This window comes from Centrocercus urophasianus, unplaced genomic scaffold, assembly GCF_019232065.1.
Source record: "Centrocercus urophasianus isolate 14NV4802_14NV808 unplaced genomic scaffold, USGS_Curo_1.0 seq_23, whole genome shotgun sequence".
NCBI lineage: Eukaryota > Metazoa > Chordata > Aves > Galliformes > Phasianidae > Centrocercus > Centrocercus urophasianus.
The window spans coordinates 7,846,581-7,862,549 of record NW_024884789.1 but is presented as its reverse complement, the minus strand read 5'-3'; positions in this window follow the sequence as shown (position 1 = coordinate 7,862,549).

Here is a 15,969-nt window from a genome sequence, read left to right as displayed (position 1 = left end):
AATTAGCCAAAGAAGGGATGGACTGTGCTTCACTATTTCATATACAGATACTTCTTTGATCTTATGAGTTATCTGCCTCCGGGACATTATTGTCTATATATGGGAAGAGCTGAATGTTGATTTCTTACTTAAACACCACTAATAGGAGATAATTGCTGTAAAACACTCCTCACACCCACAATACAGCCTCCCTGCCAGAATTTCCTTAAGATAAGGATTTTTAAGACAGCTTTGTCTGAAGTTTTTTTAGGAGTCTGGAAAGAAATGATTGTTCATGGTTACTAGGTTTAGTGAAACCAAAGAGTCTTTTTTGACTGCCACTTAACACTCCTTTAAGCAACTGGGCTTTTTTTTCCCCCCTAAGATTTCTCAGTAATTTGTCTTTAACCTCAGGGGTAAAGGTGGACAAATAAATGTGTCTTCCTTGGGCATGAAATTACCTTTCTGTAAGGGATGTTTCCAATGGGCATCTGTGATGCTCTTCAGCTTCTCTGTGCCTCCTGAAAGGTATGAATAAGTCAGCTATCAGTGGAGGCTGTTTAAATGTGCAGAATCATTGGGCCATATGGAAGGGCATTAGAAGTAAAGAAAACCAGAAGAATGGAAAAAGCAAACCAGCTCTGGAGAATGGGAATATTAAAGCCATCAATATCAAATACTGTAAGGCCATATTAAGTATACTTGTTCTCAGTGTCACTTGTTTTGTTGCCTAATCAGCTCACAACACTTGATTAGTCTATCCTTAATATCTGATATGGCCTTTTTGGATAGCAGGCACAAATCATCTGAACATATACAATTTCTTTTTACCATTAATTTGTTCCCATAATTCATTGTGATACATTTATATTAATCTGTATCTCATATTTATAGGAAAACAAAGCACATTCAGGAGAGGTTGTGATTTAAAATGAAGTGGATATAAGGGCAGTATTTATATTAGAATACTAAAGGTAATTTAATACTAGCTTTTTTCAGCTGATGATGCATAAATTTTAGTTCTGCTTCAGCACATACCCCAATTTCTTGAATGTTTTACATCTCTGAGAGTTATGTATCAATTTTGAAGTGTTTCGTACCAGGTTTTTTGTTGTGTTGTTATGGGTTTTTTTAATCATCTGCAGCATGACTGAGCCAGTACAGTATTCCTGTGAAAGAAAAAAAAAGAGTAACTTCTTGAGCAGGGAAAGTAATTATCTTTTTGTAATTCATCTGATGACACAAGTTCTTGAACTTCATGCATACAACTGAAGAATCTTCCATTTGCAACTTCCTTTGGTCCTAAGCTTGGATACAACTTACCAATTCGATTTCAGTGTGCTTTGTTTATACCTCAAAGACTATGATTTATGGTTTATGAATGAAAGTGTTCCATGTTTTTGTGTCGTTTTTGAAGATTTCAAGTTTCCCCAAACATTGTATATTAACAATTACTTTCTCTCAGTTGTGAAGTGTGGCTTTAAGGAGCTGCTCCTTCTCATTCATGCAGATTCTTTAGCACATTGAATTAAGTAAGAAGGGAAAATGGAGAAATAAATTAATTTTCAATTGTTTTTTTTTTTTTCAAATTATCATAATTTCACTTAATTTCAAATTAAATATTAATGCAGTATTTTCTTTTAGTGAGAAATTACTTTAATGGAACAGCTTCCCATGGTAACTGAAACAAAATGATTAACTGTGCTTTCTGCTTTAGTAATGAGATAGTTCTAAAACAGTTTCTCCTGGTTAGCATTTATCTCTCCTTTCATACAGATCCAGCACCTTCCCCTCTACCTGGCATATGATGGGCCTTGTTTTGAAATATATAGTTCTCACTCTTTTTACAAGTTTTAAAATGCAGCTGGGCTATAGGAAGGGTCCCTTCAAACTCCCTGGTAGGTAATGGGGTAAATGCATACACATGTCTAATTTCAGTGACGCAATGACTGAAAGTGTATTCAGAAAACAAGTAACACATGTCCAAATGCAAATTCTCATGAAAAGCTTCAAAATTAGATAATTTAAATGTATTCTTGTGGTTGTTTTTCAGTTAGAAAATTAAACTACAGAAATGCCCCCCTAGCTAAATGAGGCTTCCGCAATGTTGAAATTAATCAATCAACTCTTCAATAAGAGCCAAGCCTCAGATCCGCAAGCATGAAACGACAGCTAGTAATGACTGTATAAATTGATTTCAGAAGGTTAAATGTGCACATTCAGGGTTCAGAGAACAAAGTCTTATGGTCATATCCAAGCGGATATCTGTGTGACTCACATTACTTTGCATACCCTATAATCATGAAAATTAAGGCCCTGGGTTTAGATGAAGCCATGAAGTTTGATTTCTGTTGAAAAGTTGTGTGTGTTTGGTGTTGTTTGTTTTTCTGATGAACTATGGAGGTCTGATGCTTGCTGCTCAGGCAGAAAGAGGAGGATAAAACCCAAAGGTACTAAGCATTTGTGTGAGGGTAGGGATTATGGTTCATCACATTTAAAGGACAACATTAGTGTGTTACTCGTTAGATGTGTTACCTGGATGGAAATCAAGGCCAGTAATAGTAACTGGCTCCTGATGAGGATATTGCTGAGGTTGACATCTGCACTTTGACTAAGCTTACACGAATCAGACTGAAAATGGGTACATTATAAGGACAGGTGAACCTGTAAGTAATCATGCCTACAGCCCAACAGTCTTTGCTTTAATGGTTATTACAAAACTTCCTCCAATAGAGATATGAAATAGCTTTAAATAAGTACAAGAACTTTCAAAGTTGGTAAATGCTAGGTTTCAGCCAAGGGCAGGATAGAAATGTATTTGGGAGACTCTTGTGTAACCTTTCATTGTGGGACTTTATAAACTAAGGCAGCAATTAGTGATGGGCTGTAACTAGATCCTGGACTGTGATGACATTTAATATCTGTTTCAGAAGATGTTCCCAGGCTAAAATCAATGTTATGTCCTTCAGACCTCAAAAACATAGAGTTATGTAAGTACATGTAGATCTTCCTGTGTTGAAGTTGTTGCACTGCCTGTGCTAAAACAGTCTGAGGTAGGATGAGATGGAATGTGAATTGCAGCTGTTCACATTAAGACTGATTGAGTAAACATCCTCGGCTTAGGTTTCTGTTTTGTTGTTCTGTTGTCTTGATTTATTTCTGTTTTGGCTTTAGTTGTGTTGATCTTCCTCATCAGGGCAAGGTTTCCAGGGTAAGGTGACTCGTTAGGCTTTTCATACCCAAACTTATGTCTGTATTTGTCCTTGTGTGCTTGGCTGAACTTGTAAGTCTCACAGCTAGTATCGAGTTAGGGTGTGCAAGGGCCAATTAATAGAAAATACAAAGAAATAGCTCATCTATACTGAGCATGGGTGATAAACAAGAACAGCTAAATGACAGCCAAATACAAGAAAGAAGACAGGTTTGGTAATCAGTGCAATCAACAGAACAAGCTTATTTGCAGAGGAAAGAAGTGTAATGGTTTCAGATCTTCTAAAAAAAGTATTTCCTTTAAAAAAGTAGAAAGAAAAGCAATGTGATGCTGATGATTTGAAACATGTTTATGCAGTATATAATAACCTACAACTGAATGTGAGGCGAAAGGAAAACAAAGAAGAGTTGTTTCACTTAAATTTTTCATCCTTCCTCACTGGGTTTTGAAAAATCTCGGTGAGATCCGTGTGTTCAAAGCCTGAGCCTCCAGCCCTCGGACTGGGACTGCAATGCTGCAGTCTCTGCAGCCATCTTGTGGGGATTCTGGGCATGTTCACTGTTCAGTGACTTGCTGCCAACAGCCAGCTTGCAAGTTCAATTTCCTCACCTCGGCAAATTGTGGCTGAGTCAGAATGAACAGAGTCTTGTGGCGTGCCATTTCTCTCCCTAATCACTCCAGGGATGCGCTGCTCTGGGGCTGCGTGCAATTTCCATGCCTCAGCCCTGCACAGGACCCCATGAGCTGCCATGGGCTGACCAGGAAGATTTTGGTGCTGTGGAGCTGAAAGCCTGTGGCATGATGAATCCTCAGCTTCATAGAAAGCTCCATACACTGTTTTGTTGCAGAGCTGTTGTCAGAGTCACTGCAGGCTTCCTTAAGGAGCTTTGGAAGGACAACTACTTAACAGCTTTAATAGCATTACAGACAGGCTGAAAGGCAGTCCGTTTTATGCTTCCATCAACTAGATGCCTTCTATTTTCCCGTTGTCTCTGATTATACCCTTACTCTTCCTATCCTGCCAACTCAACCAGCTAAATTCAACTTGGGGTGGTATTTCCTTTCTTTCCATAATTGCTTTACTCTCCTCCCCTCCGTTCTTTCTTGGCACTTTGTTCTGCAAACCAGCAAAACAAAGGATGCTCACTTAATAGCAATAGCATTCATTTCCCTGAGGGTTTTGTGTATTCAGCTCATAGAAAGGCAGAGACCAAAGAAGTTTACTTTGGAAACAGATTGGTATTGATCAACACTATCAAGGGCATGTAGGTGCAGGTTATTCAATTAATGAATTCTTCTCTAAGAAATATCATACAAGGGATATCATTTTTCTTCAAATTCCTTAAGAGAACCTCCTCAGCATCTCTAGCAAGATGACCTACTGCTATTCTCCTTCTTGCCTCTTCTCCTGAGTAGCAGTGATAGGGTGAGAGGTAATGGCTTCAAGTTGCACGAGGGGAGGATCAGGTTGGATATTAGAAAAAATTCATTCACAGAAAGAGTGATGCTGCATTGGCACAGGCTGCCCAACGAGGTAGTGGGGTCACTGTTCCTGGAGGTGTTTAAGAACTCCGAGAATGTGACACTGAGGGTTCAGTGGGAAATGTTAGTGGTAGGTGGAAGGTTCATCTTAGATGACTTTTCTAACTATAATGATTCTATGATTTGTGCTGGTGGTGTTCAGATTTCCATCCTCAGTTTCATCTCTTTATTTCCTTCAATGATAGGGAGAGTGGAAATGGTTTCCTGGTGGTGGCTCATGCCTTTATTCTAAATATACCCCTTATTTATCACTGGGAGATTCTTGCACTGGAAATCAAGATTCTGTGCACAGGCTTGGGAGGCTATGGCAAAAGACTGCCACAAGAATATCTTGACCAGAAAATCATGGAGAGATGGGTAATTGGAGAGGCTCCACCCTTTGCTTCCTTCTTGGGTTCATCCTGACTTTGGTCCACCACTGAGGGTAGCACTGTTGGCTATGATTCAGAAAGTACAGAGAAAAGAATTAAAATGAAAGAAACTGTCTTGCTATTTGAACAGGAAATTGCAGTTTATTGTTGCATTCATTTAAATGCTCAGTGACAATTACTCCCTACAGATGATCTTGCAGTGAAAAGGATTAAAACAGCCAAACCATCTACCTTTGGGGAAAAAAGCAACATAAATTGATTTAAGCAGTTGTCAAACAGATCTGAGATGTGGGATAGGATTTGAGAGCTGAATCAAAGCTTAATTACCAAGAATCTAATAATTATTGACATGGTTATTTGGGTTTTGACAGATGTTTATTACTGAAATAAAATCTTCAGGCACCTCCATGATTCCCTGTAACTTCTGCTCCTAGGAACCTCTCAATAATTTGTCTTAATTGATAATTCATCTTCATATTTGCTGAAACATTGATGGCTCGTGAGCTACCAGAGTATCTCACAGCTAATGGGATTTTAGATGTTCTGATATCCGGACTTTCTGGCATGTTTAGAGATGACAACATGCTGTTTATCACAATGGTCTCACAAAGGAGTTGTTTTTAGATTGGTTTGGTTATGTCGTTCTGAGTTGCAACATCCTGAAAACTAATAATCATAGGATAACAGGATTGTCTGAGTTGGTAGGGACCCTTCAAGGCCATCTGGTCCGACTCCCCTGCACTGATGAACAGGGACTCCTACAGCTGATCAGGTGCTCAGAGCCCTGTCCAGTCTGACCTGCAGTGTCTGCAGGGATGGGGAACCCAGCACCTCTCTGAACAACCTGTGCCAGTGCCTCGCCACCCTTACTGTAAGAAACTTCTTCCTTATTTCCAGAACTGAGCTCCAGCATCAGGTCTTACATGATGCATGTCACACCTGTTCTTCCCGTTGCTGCTTGGTAGCTGATTAATTGCTGCATTTCCCAATTTTATAACATCTTACCTTGTAGGTGCTTCCCCTAATCAGGAGACAAATACTTCAGGAATTGTTTTGATGCCATTTCTTTCCTTTCTTGAAGTTCTTGCTGGGTTCTGTGCACTGGCCAGGGTGAGAATGCATTGTCAGTAATAGATGAGTAAGAGTCTTCTTCTAAAATGCAGATTTGTCATCCAGTGGCATCAGCCATACCCTTTCAGGTATTCTTGACTCCTGACTGATCTACAACAAATCATATTAATGCTAAACGTTCCAGGAAATGATTGCTTGTCATCTCAAATGATAGAATCTTGATTTGCTACATTCAGCTCAGATTCCAATTGTTTTGTCTCTGTGTATGTCTATGGAATATTCTATTGGCTCTTTTTCCTTAGAGAGGGGTAGATTCCTAATCTCATTGATCTGGTTTCTACATATTAGGTCATGTTACAAATTCCAAATCAGATTAAAACAAAATCGGATTAGCTTCTTGTTCTTAAACAGAGCAGCTTAAATGTCTGGACCTTGTAGTTGGAAACATATATTTTGCATTATTTATCTATTCCAATGTCCACTTGATATTTGATCTATCATTTCCTTTCAATAAGTTTTTCCACAATATGTAAACAGTGAGTTAAAATAGCAGCCAAGAAAGGAGTTTTCAGAAAGGTGCTCTGCCAGTTGAAATGATTTTTATTCTCCTATTTTATAAATATTTCATTTACCTTCCTCAGAATCTTCTGTGAACGTGGCATATAATGTGGTCTGGATTCCTGGCTGATTTTGTGTTCTGGCATTTACAATATGTTCATTGTATTATTCATCATTGCAGGAAGAATTGTTTTCTATGACAGTCAGACAACAGAGTCACATTACGTATTTCTAGGAAATGTGAAAAACACATTACTCATCTGAACCAGATACTTCTTTTTGTTCCAAAAACATTTATTATGAGAACTTTACCTTTCCACAGATGATGTTTTTTAGATAAATGTATGAATTTTCTTCAGGTAGGAGTGTGTGAAGACTTTGAAGGAAGCTGCACTGTGTTCCCACCTTTTCAGCTACAGGGGTAAAATAGGAAGTGGAATTCTCATTCTATAGAAATGGTGATAATATTCTCAAGTTCTTTACAATGGGTCTCCTTGGTCCCGCTACAGCATTTTCAAAGTCTTTAGAGAGCGCTGAAAAAAACCTACTGAAAGCCTTCAACATACTTTGAATCAGAGCCTAAGTATCCAATCACTTGGCTTTCCCATTGATATGTGTTAATAATCTCTCTAGACATCTACAGATACTCAGTAGTTAGCAGAGCACGGAATATTTATGCTGAGGAAGAATATAAAGTAAATACAAGGTATTCAAATAATAAAAGCATCCTGAATGTTACAAACTTCAGGTGGTTTTTTTTTTTTTTCCCCTAATTAATTATTCACCATTTCTTTTTTGAATTTGAGGGATAACCTTTAAGTTTTAAATATTGATCTGGATTTCTTGTAGGGGTTTAATTGTTTATTGACTTCCACGTTAACTTCATGTGAATTTAGCATTCCTGGTGTTCTCTTAGATTCCCATCATTGCATCCCAGTGTGCAGTTAAAGTAGATGTAGTTGTTTATCAGCTAGAAACATCATAAGTGCACTGCAAGTAAGTTACAGGAAAAGCAGAAGGAATAGCATCAGTAAAGTCTATGTGAGCCAAGACCATTGCTATAGGATGGACATCTAGACCCGAATTACACCGATTTAGTTCAATAGCCGTGATTGTCAGCGTCTGATAATGACAAGGAACCAAGCTGACCACACGGTGGAGCCTTCTGCTCTCTCTGCAAAGCGTGCAGCTCTGACTGCCGGATTCCTTCGGACAAGAGGGAGATACCAAGTCCTCTAAGTTCCCCCCGAAACTCCGTTCTTTACGTGGGGTTTTGTCCCTGTCTGTGTAGCGAGAAGTGAGTCCACAGGCTGTTTTTTCAGCTCTGGAGACTACATTTAAATGTGAAGTTACCAGTGCACTTAATTCAGACCAACAAATTCCAGCATGACGGTTGTGCTTAGCCTACTGGTGCATACAGATGTAGGGGTCCTGGGTCTATTTTTCATAGCCAGGCACATCAACTTCAGATACATACCATTACATTTACAAACCGTAGCAGCACACCATCCTCACCCTGTTTCTTCACTGGTTTTCTGCCTGTACAAAGCTCATTATATACTTTGCTTTCTTTCAGACTCATTTTGTATAGCATTTGACTTGGACCACATTGAAGGGAAAGACTCAGGAGCAGCAGCAGATGCAGGAACATTAATAAATTGCTAATCTGTCCTCATTAACAAAGAAGTCCTTCCAGAGTGGATATTAAGACAAAGAGCTTTTGGCATTTGTGCAGACTTAAGTGAACATCTGTTTTTCTGATGTCGGAAGATTCATTGTGCGATAATGGAAGCAAAGCCTCAAAGGAAAATCCTTTTGCTGATAAAAGTAAGATTTTTTTGGTTGTTGTTGTTAATTACTTTTAAAGAACTAACTCTGGCTCATGTTCTTTTTCATTTTTTCTTTTTTTTTTTTTAAGATTACTTTCGTTGTTTATATTATCTCACTCTCTCTCTCTTGCTTTAAATTAGAATGCAAATTTCAAGGTCTAAATGTACGTACAAATTGCACACACTGAGCTAAATAACTCCCTAACCTGGAGTTGGTTCAGCTTAGTTCTTTAGGTATTTAAACCAGTTACCAAAACTTAATCTTAGTTACAGCTAAGACGATTTAGGAGTATATAAAGAAATTGCACTTATGTAATTGAAACTGAAAAAAAAATAAAGTTTCAATTCCTTTTATACAATTTCTGTGTTTTCATCTTGTATATATTCTTGAATTATAAAGAGAACTGGGTATCTTAAGACTTTAAGAACATAGGCTTTTTAAAAAATATGTGAAAATGAATTTTTGTGAGTACAGGAGGACTTCATGATCACACCATCATAAGGAAAAGGGGAAGGAGAGCAAAACATGAAGCTGATCACTGTACTTCTGCTGTGCAACATCAGTGAAAAACTAAATAATAATAGATTGTGATCCACAGTCCTTTCACCAAGGCTTAAATTGCTTTGCACAAGCTGAGCCTTGGAGTCTGCCTATGTGCATCTGTAGAGCACGTATCGCATAGTATGTAATTTAGCTAAGGCTATACTGTCTATGAAGGGGCTTTCTCAAAGCATTTCACCTACTGAACATATAAAAATACCATGGGAGCAGTGAACGCAATAGATAAACTTAAGAAAAATGGCATTTTTAATGTGTGCTGGCAGGGAGGAAAAATCACAACCACCGAGAGAGTCTTTACACTCCCTCCACCTCCATAATAAGCACATCAATATTTAATTTAGTAGCAGCATAAGGCACAGGTTTTTGCATCGTGAGGTCGTTGGGGGAAAAGATTATTTGGGATTATTTGAAACAGAGATTCCAACTATATTATAACTTTTTTTGCATTGTTTTTATTGATCGTTTGCGGTGAAGACTCCCCATATCCAAACATGCCAAAATCCCAAGACTTTTATCCTGTAAGAAATGAATTAAGAAAACATCTCCCCTTGAAAATGTGACAGTTTTCTGTGCTCCCATCTAGAAAGGAGGTTACAAACATTTAATGCAAAGGCTGTGGGCCTGATTTATCGTCTGCTGAAGTCAAGGGCAAATATGTGATTTTGTTCATTATAGTACCTTTCATCTGCTCAGCTCAATCACATCAGAACATTCAAAAGCTCTGTAGCTGTGTCTTTTCCTTTTGAGAATAAAAAGCTATTATGAGAAAAGTTGTTATGTTGAAAAACTGTTACTAATGGAATTAAATGTCCAGGTTAACCTTAGTAGAAATGTTTTCATTGAGATAACTCAATTTAATATGACATAATAGAATTTTGTAGTATATGTTAAAACCCAAATGAAGATGTGTAAAAGTAAAGAATGAAAGTCCCTTAGAGAAACCTGCTTAAAGCTGATTGTTTGAAATTGCAATAACCTTATAACCCCTTGTTCCTGTGATGAGATAATGATACAATTCTGAAGCAGGTGACTTAGTGATGTATGCTGCACTCAGATCCTTCCTACCTGGTGAGATTTATTGAAAGCTGACTGCTGAACTCTGTTCTATGCCTCATGCTATCTATCTGTCTTGGAGATGTTGAATGCTATAATTACATTTTGCTTCATTTCCTGTATAATGTATGTGAAAACTCTTCCATGGTAGGAAAGTACAAAGTCCAGGTAACAAGACCATGACAATGCATATGATTTGATGGTTGTTGAGATTGCAGCTAGAACTGCCCATGACTCAACTGCTTCCAAGGTCAACCAACACAAGTGAGCTCAAGCAGCACGGCACTTTGGAGGCTGTGTAAAACAAAAATGCTTTGCTATGTTTAATCAACATCAATCTTAACGCCATTATACCTATAAACTGAGGTGTGTCTAAGGGTCGAGAAAGGAGAAATGGTGAATCTGGTTGGGTTACGATGACATTTAGCCTGTAGCATGCTGCCTTTGTGTAAAGATACTAAGAATGGTTTTGTGCCAGGGCATAATGTTCTGAAGCTTTGGTATTTTGTTTTATTATGCTTTCCAAGTTTCCTTTTTGGCAGCGATACTAGGTGTATGTATACGTCGGTTTTTTTAAGTAATATATTTCTTAATGCCACATGTGATTTATTTTTTTTTCCTTAGAAAACTTTTCTAAATAAATCATTATGCTACCAGTTCCTCTCATCACCAGCCAGGTCTAAATTACATCTAGAGATAATCAGCTAGATTTGTTTCCCAGGCAAAGGATGTTTTATGTCTTCATTATGTACCGTTGAGATGGTTTGTGGACTTGGCATAGGTAGAGTTTCTGAATCCAAGCTTAATGTCACAAAGTCTGTATATTCTGGCTGCCTTTCCTTGTATTTTCACCATATGCTTCATTTGCTGAGAAACAGAAATGGGCCACAAGGCCGTTACAAATGAGCATGTTGGCCACTGAAAGCTGTGAGTGATTTGCATGTTTTGCTTATTCTTCCTTTGACATAAATCCACCATAATGTGGAGAGGGATGAGCGCTCCCAGCTCTGTTCATCCTACTGGTTCATTCTCATCACCTCTCCTGCAACTCCCAGTAAGAACTGTGCTGCTGAATGGTGGCTGAATCAAAGAACTGATCTGCTGAAAGCTACTCTGAGAGGTGGAGGCTGAGATGGGATTCTCAGAAGAATTATGAAGAGGTGCTGTATTGGGATTTTTCCTTGGGCAGATGATTATCATTTGCTAGTACATACAGAATATCTAAAATGACCTTCTAGGTGATTTGGCAATAGAATTAATAACATTCCTTATGCAATAAGTTTAAATTACCTGGATTTCATCTTTTCTTTTTTTTTTTTTTTTTTTTTTGTGAGCTCTGATCTCTGAGGGGCCACGAGAAGGTGCTCCAAAGCCCTTGTGCTTGCTGAAAAACTGCTCTGTTTCAGGTCTCCCTACTTGAAGAAGGGAAGAGCTTCATCCCATTGCAAAGGAATGCAAAATTGAATGTTAGAAATGGTGCAAAACCGTATTCTAATGTTTAGAGGACAATGAAAACCAGATTGAACTGAAACAAAATTTCTGCATGTCAAACATTGACAGTTCTTCATGTCTTCATCTTGGGCAGAATGAGATAATCTAATGGAAAAATATGTTTCCCAAAGACTTTTAGAAGCAATTGGACAAATGCAAGGTTTTCATCTCAATCAAACAAAACAAAACAACAACAAAAAAACCAAACCAACAACCTGACTATTCAGTTACTTTTTGAACTACTTTTCCTCTCTCCTGAAATGTGATTTCTTTTAATTATTATTATTATTTTAAATGTTCTAAAATTGTCTTCTGTATTTTCAGTGACTCCCAAGGTCTGGCTTATAATGACTCACGTAAGCCTGGAAAATAATTTAGTTACAGTGCTTTCAGAAAGGTCTCTGGTGAAATGAATATGTCTGTAGGATGCACGTCATACTCCTGGTTAGACAAAGCTGCACAAAGTACAGATTCCCTCATCGAAGGAATTGCTGCATTCTACTGCACCTGAAAAGTAAGTTTTCTTAGTTCCTAGTGACTGACTTTTTTGCTACTTGAAAGTAGAAAGCTGTAAGTTAGAGGTGCAGTGCCAGGCAGAGAGGGGCTGTGCTGCAGACCACGTGCATCTCTTGCATTGGCTGTAAAAGCTGATGGGTTGTGCTTTACCCTACCATGGGTCCTGAGTGTGGCTGATCCCTCTGTCCTCAGCCATTCTTAGGCTGTAAAATACACATGTAAGCATTTGCCTGATTTTGTTCTTGACAGTTTCTTGAATTTGATTTACGCTGCTGTGGTTTGTACTGTCACCAAAATGTATATTTTAGAAGTCATGCCTGATCACCCAATGAATAAAAATAGTCCTATTATGATGATGTAAGAGCAGTTAAGTACACAGGAAGCTTTTTAAATGAGAGATTTTTTTATGTGGCATGTGCATTCACAAGAAAATTGAACCACAGTGAGAGTATTCCCCTTCATCCAGGAATGATACAGATACATGTCAGCCAGGGCTACTAGCAGGAGCTGAATAGTAAACCTACTGTAGGAAATAAAGCTGTGCAAACAAACTCATGGGGAGGCACTGATTTGGTACAGTCCAGTAGAACAATTTTCTCCCAGTAAGTGAAGAAAATATTTTTGGCATTGTTACCCTTGAAATCCCATCTGTTCTAATCCATCTGCTCAACTCTAAATATGTTTAGGGGCTAAACAGGTGAAGTAAACCTTTTCTGGCCCAACATGAAACCTCTTGTCCTGTCCAATGGACAGTACTCTCTTCTTACAGAGGTAACTGAAAACATTCGTAACTTTTGAATTTTCACTTTAGTATTAGGAGTTGAATTTCCCAAGGGGGGAAATGTTGAAAAGGTCCAAATTAAATTATAGTGGTGGAAAGATGGGAAGTCTACAGTGAATCTCTAAAGGAGTGAACAAGCACAAAAAGCTTGTTTGCTTGAATTTTCAATGTTTGTCGTTTACCAGCTTGGGTTGTGTTTTTGGTTTTTTTTTTTTTTTGTGGCTAACTGCTTGAAAATGCAAAATGGCCCTATGCATCAAACATGAGACTTCCTATTACACACAGATAGCTGCTATTATACATCTTGCAGTAAAAGGTTATTGTCCTGTTTTGCATCCACTTAATGGCAATTGAAGTCTAATTTATAACCACTGTAGTATTCATTCGGAGTAAACAAACCCCAGTATGTTTAAGGATTCAGCAGAGCATATTGGTACAGGCAGCTGTGTGTCGTGGCTGCTGGACTGTCTGCTGAGCTGAAAAGCAAACCTAAAGCCCTGCTGCAGATCTGAGCGAATCCTTCCTTCCTTAGAGAGCAGCTATTGTGAGGGATATGGGCCATGGAGGATGTGCCACCAACTTCAGAGATCAGGTCCTGGAGCCTGCTTTCTATTTTCTGTTAATCCTGTGCATCCTTCTGTCAGATGGGCTCTGAATTCATGAGTCTCTGGCTGCTCACTGTGCTTTTAGTGTTTGGTAGTAACTTCACATGATAGATGAGATTCTAGCACTGGCACTATTAGAGTCGTATAAACGTCAGGCTTGAATTGTTGTCTTATTTTAAGATTTTAGGCTTTCTTCTTATAAAGAGAAAGTAAATTAATATATTCCCTGTTGACGTGTTAAGATATCTCAGCTAATTGAAATCCATATAAATTGTGAATGTTGGCATTTTAATGTTTTTGGTGCTGTACCATCATCACATAAAAGGACGCTGCTTTCTCTGTGACCTGTGTAATCACAGGGAACTACAAATGAAGTTAAATTTTACTCCGTGGCTCCTTCGGATGAAAAGTACTGCATTGGAAGCCCACGGTCTGCTGGGAAGTAGGAACAGTGAAGCAGAGGCAGAAACAGTTGGGTTTAACACAGTCAGCTTGAAAGGTGGAAAGGTGGACAGATTTGTTAGATGCTCTGCTTGTCTGGCCCAGAATAGTATTTCTGTATGATACAGGGTGACAAAGAGCCATTGCCACTTCTCATTGCTTGAAATGATGCATCTATAGAAAAAAAATCAATTTTCTAAATGAGAGCAATGAGTAGACATAACCGGAATAAGCACCAAACTAATGGACTTGAGCAGGCTGGCCTGAATAGAGAGTTATTCACTTATTCTCTTGAGCACAGCAACAGAATCTTGCTCCCAGTTCTGTGCCATTGGCCATAATGCAAAGGCAAATAACTAACTACAACTAAGGAAATAATTTGAACTAACATTTTATTGTTTTTAAATTATAAAGCTGAAAGCATATCTTGCAGCAGGTTCAAAACAGTGGTGAAGTGGGTGTGTTTGCAGCACTGCCTGAATATCAGAGCTTTAAAGGGCTTTTCAGACTGAGAAAATTCTGGCTTTGTTCCCCTATTTGTTTTTCCAGATGGAAAGAAGTGATTAGCCCTTTAATGGAGATATGAATCGGGGCTGGTAGACGCCCCTTTTGGCTGCTTGCTTTCACTTGATGGATGCTCTGACACGGAGAAAGGACATTATGGTGTTTCTTCTGTCCTGTGGATTTGAAGCCAAACAGCGAAGACCATTCCAAAAGCTAGTGAATTTAAGTATACACAGATAGAGCTCTGGCTTATCAGTTTAACGGCCTTTGTTCTACAGATTACTATGAAAAATAATAACATGCAGCGCAGAAAAATTAAAATTATTACGTTCTGTTTTTCTTGGGAAGCTGATTACCGGAGTCTTTGTTGTGTCTAAGGGCAGTTTGTACAGAAGATGTTCAGAACGCAGTTGGGATCAACAAGGTCAATTCATGGAAAAAGCTATATTGTAAATAGAACATGGCTAAGTGATGTTTCTACCAATGGTTTTTGCTGTGTTACATGCCATGTGCATGTAACAAAAAGAAGGAATGAAAAGGGTAGTGCAGAGCACAGCTGCCTGGTTTCACTGAATTCTGGACACGGCATTTCTTTACTGTTCTGAGGCTGTTCTGCTTTGTCCCAGGTTTCTGGCAAGGCTTCGGACAAGATACACCTGGGCTCTGGGCTTCACAAGCCTCATTCTTTCTGGTCCAAGAGTTACCTACATAGTAATAAGGCTTGTGACTACTGAGTTGCTGCTGAGTTATTGAACTAAATACATAGAGTACAACAGACAGAACCATAACAGTGGAAAAGTAAGAGTTTTCAGCAAGTAGCAATATTTTCGATTATCTCAAGGCAGAAGGAAAAAAAAGCAGCCTGTGCAATTTAGCAGAGAGAACTTAATGTTCTTTCTTGTGAAAGGCTGCAAATAAAAGTGAGCTACAACACATTGCTGATTTATGTAACTGAAAATCTTGCCACATTGTGCACAGAAATATGAAGGGAAACAAATTCCAAGTTAGGAATAAGTGAATGCTCTCTGTAAACTCATCCTTAAAGTAAATGTTGAAAAATTATGCAGTAAGTAATGAGATTGAGCTTATTTAAGGTGCTGCAGATGTTGACAAAAAGTGAATTTCTTGGTCGTGTGAGCTTGTCTGAAGGGCTGGTATTTTGATCCCTTCAAAAGAGAATTCTTAAATCCAGATATGGTGAATGCAGGTCATGCTGAGAGGCGGCCCTGTTGTGCGGGGTCTGTCCTTCAGAAAAGAGCCTGAAGCCCTGCCGGAAACTGCTGTCACATTTTCTCTGTTATCAAAGACCAAAATACAAACAATTCTTGCTTTATGTCAGCAGGAACACTTGCTCGAACATATGAAGCAATGATGTCAGTGGAAACATCACCCAGAGTGGGTAAGCCCAGTGGAAGGATGGCATTTGGAGGGATCCCATCATGTTACAAGGGAAAC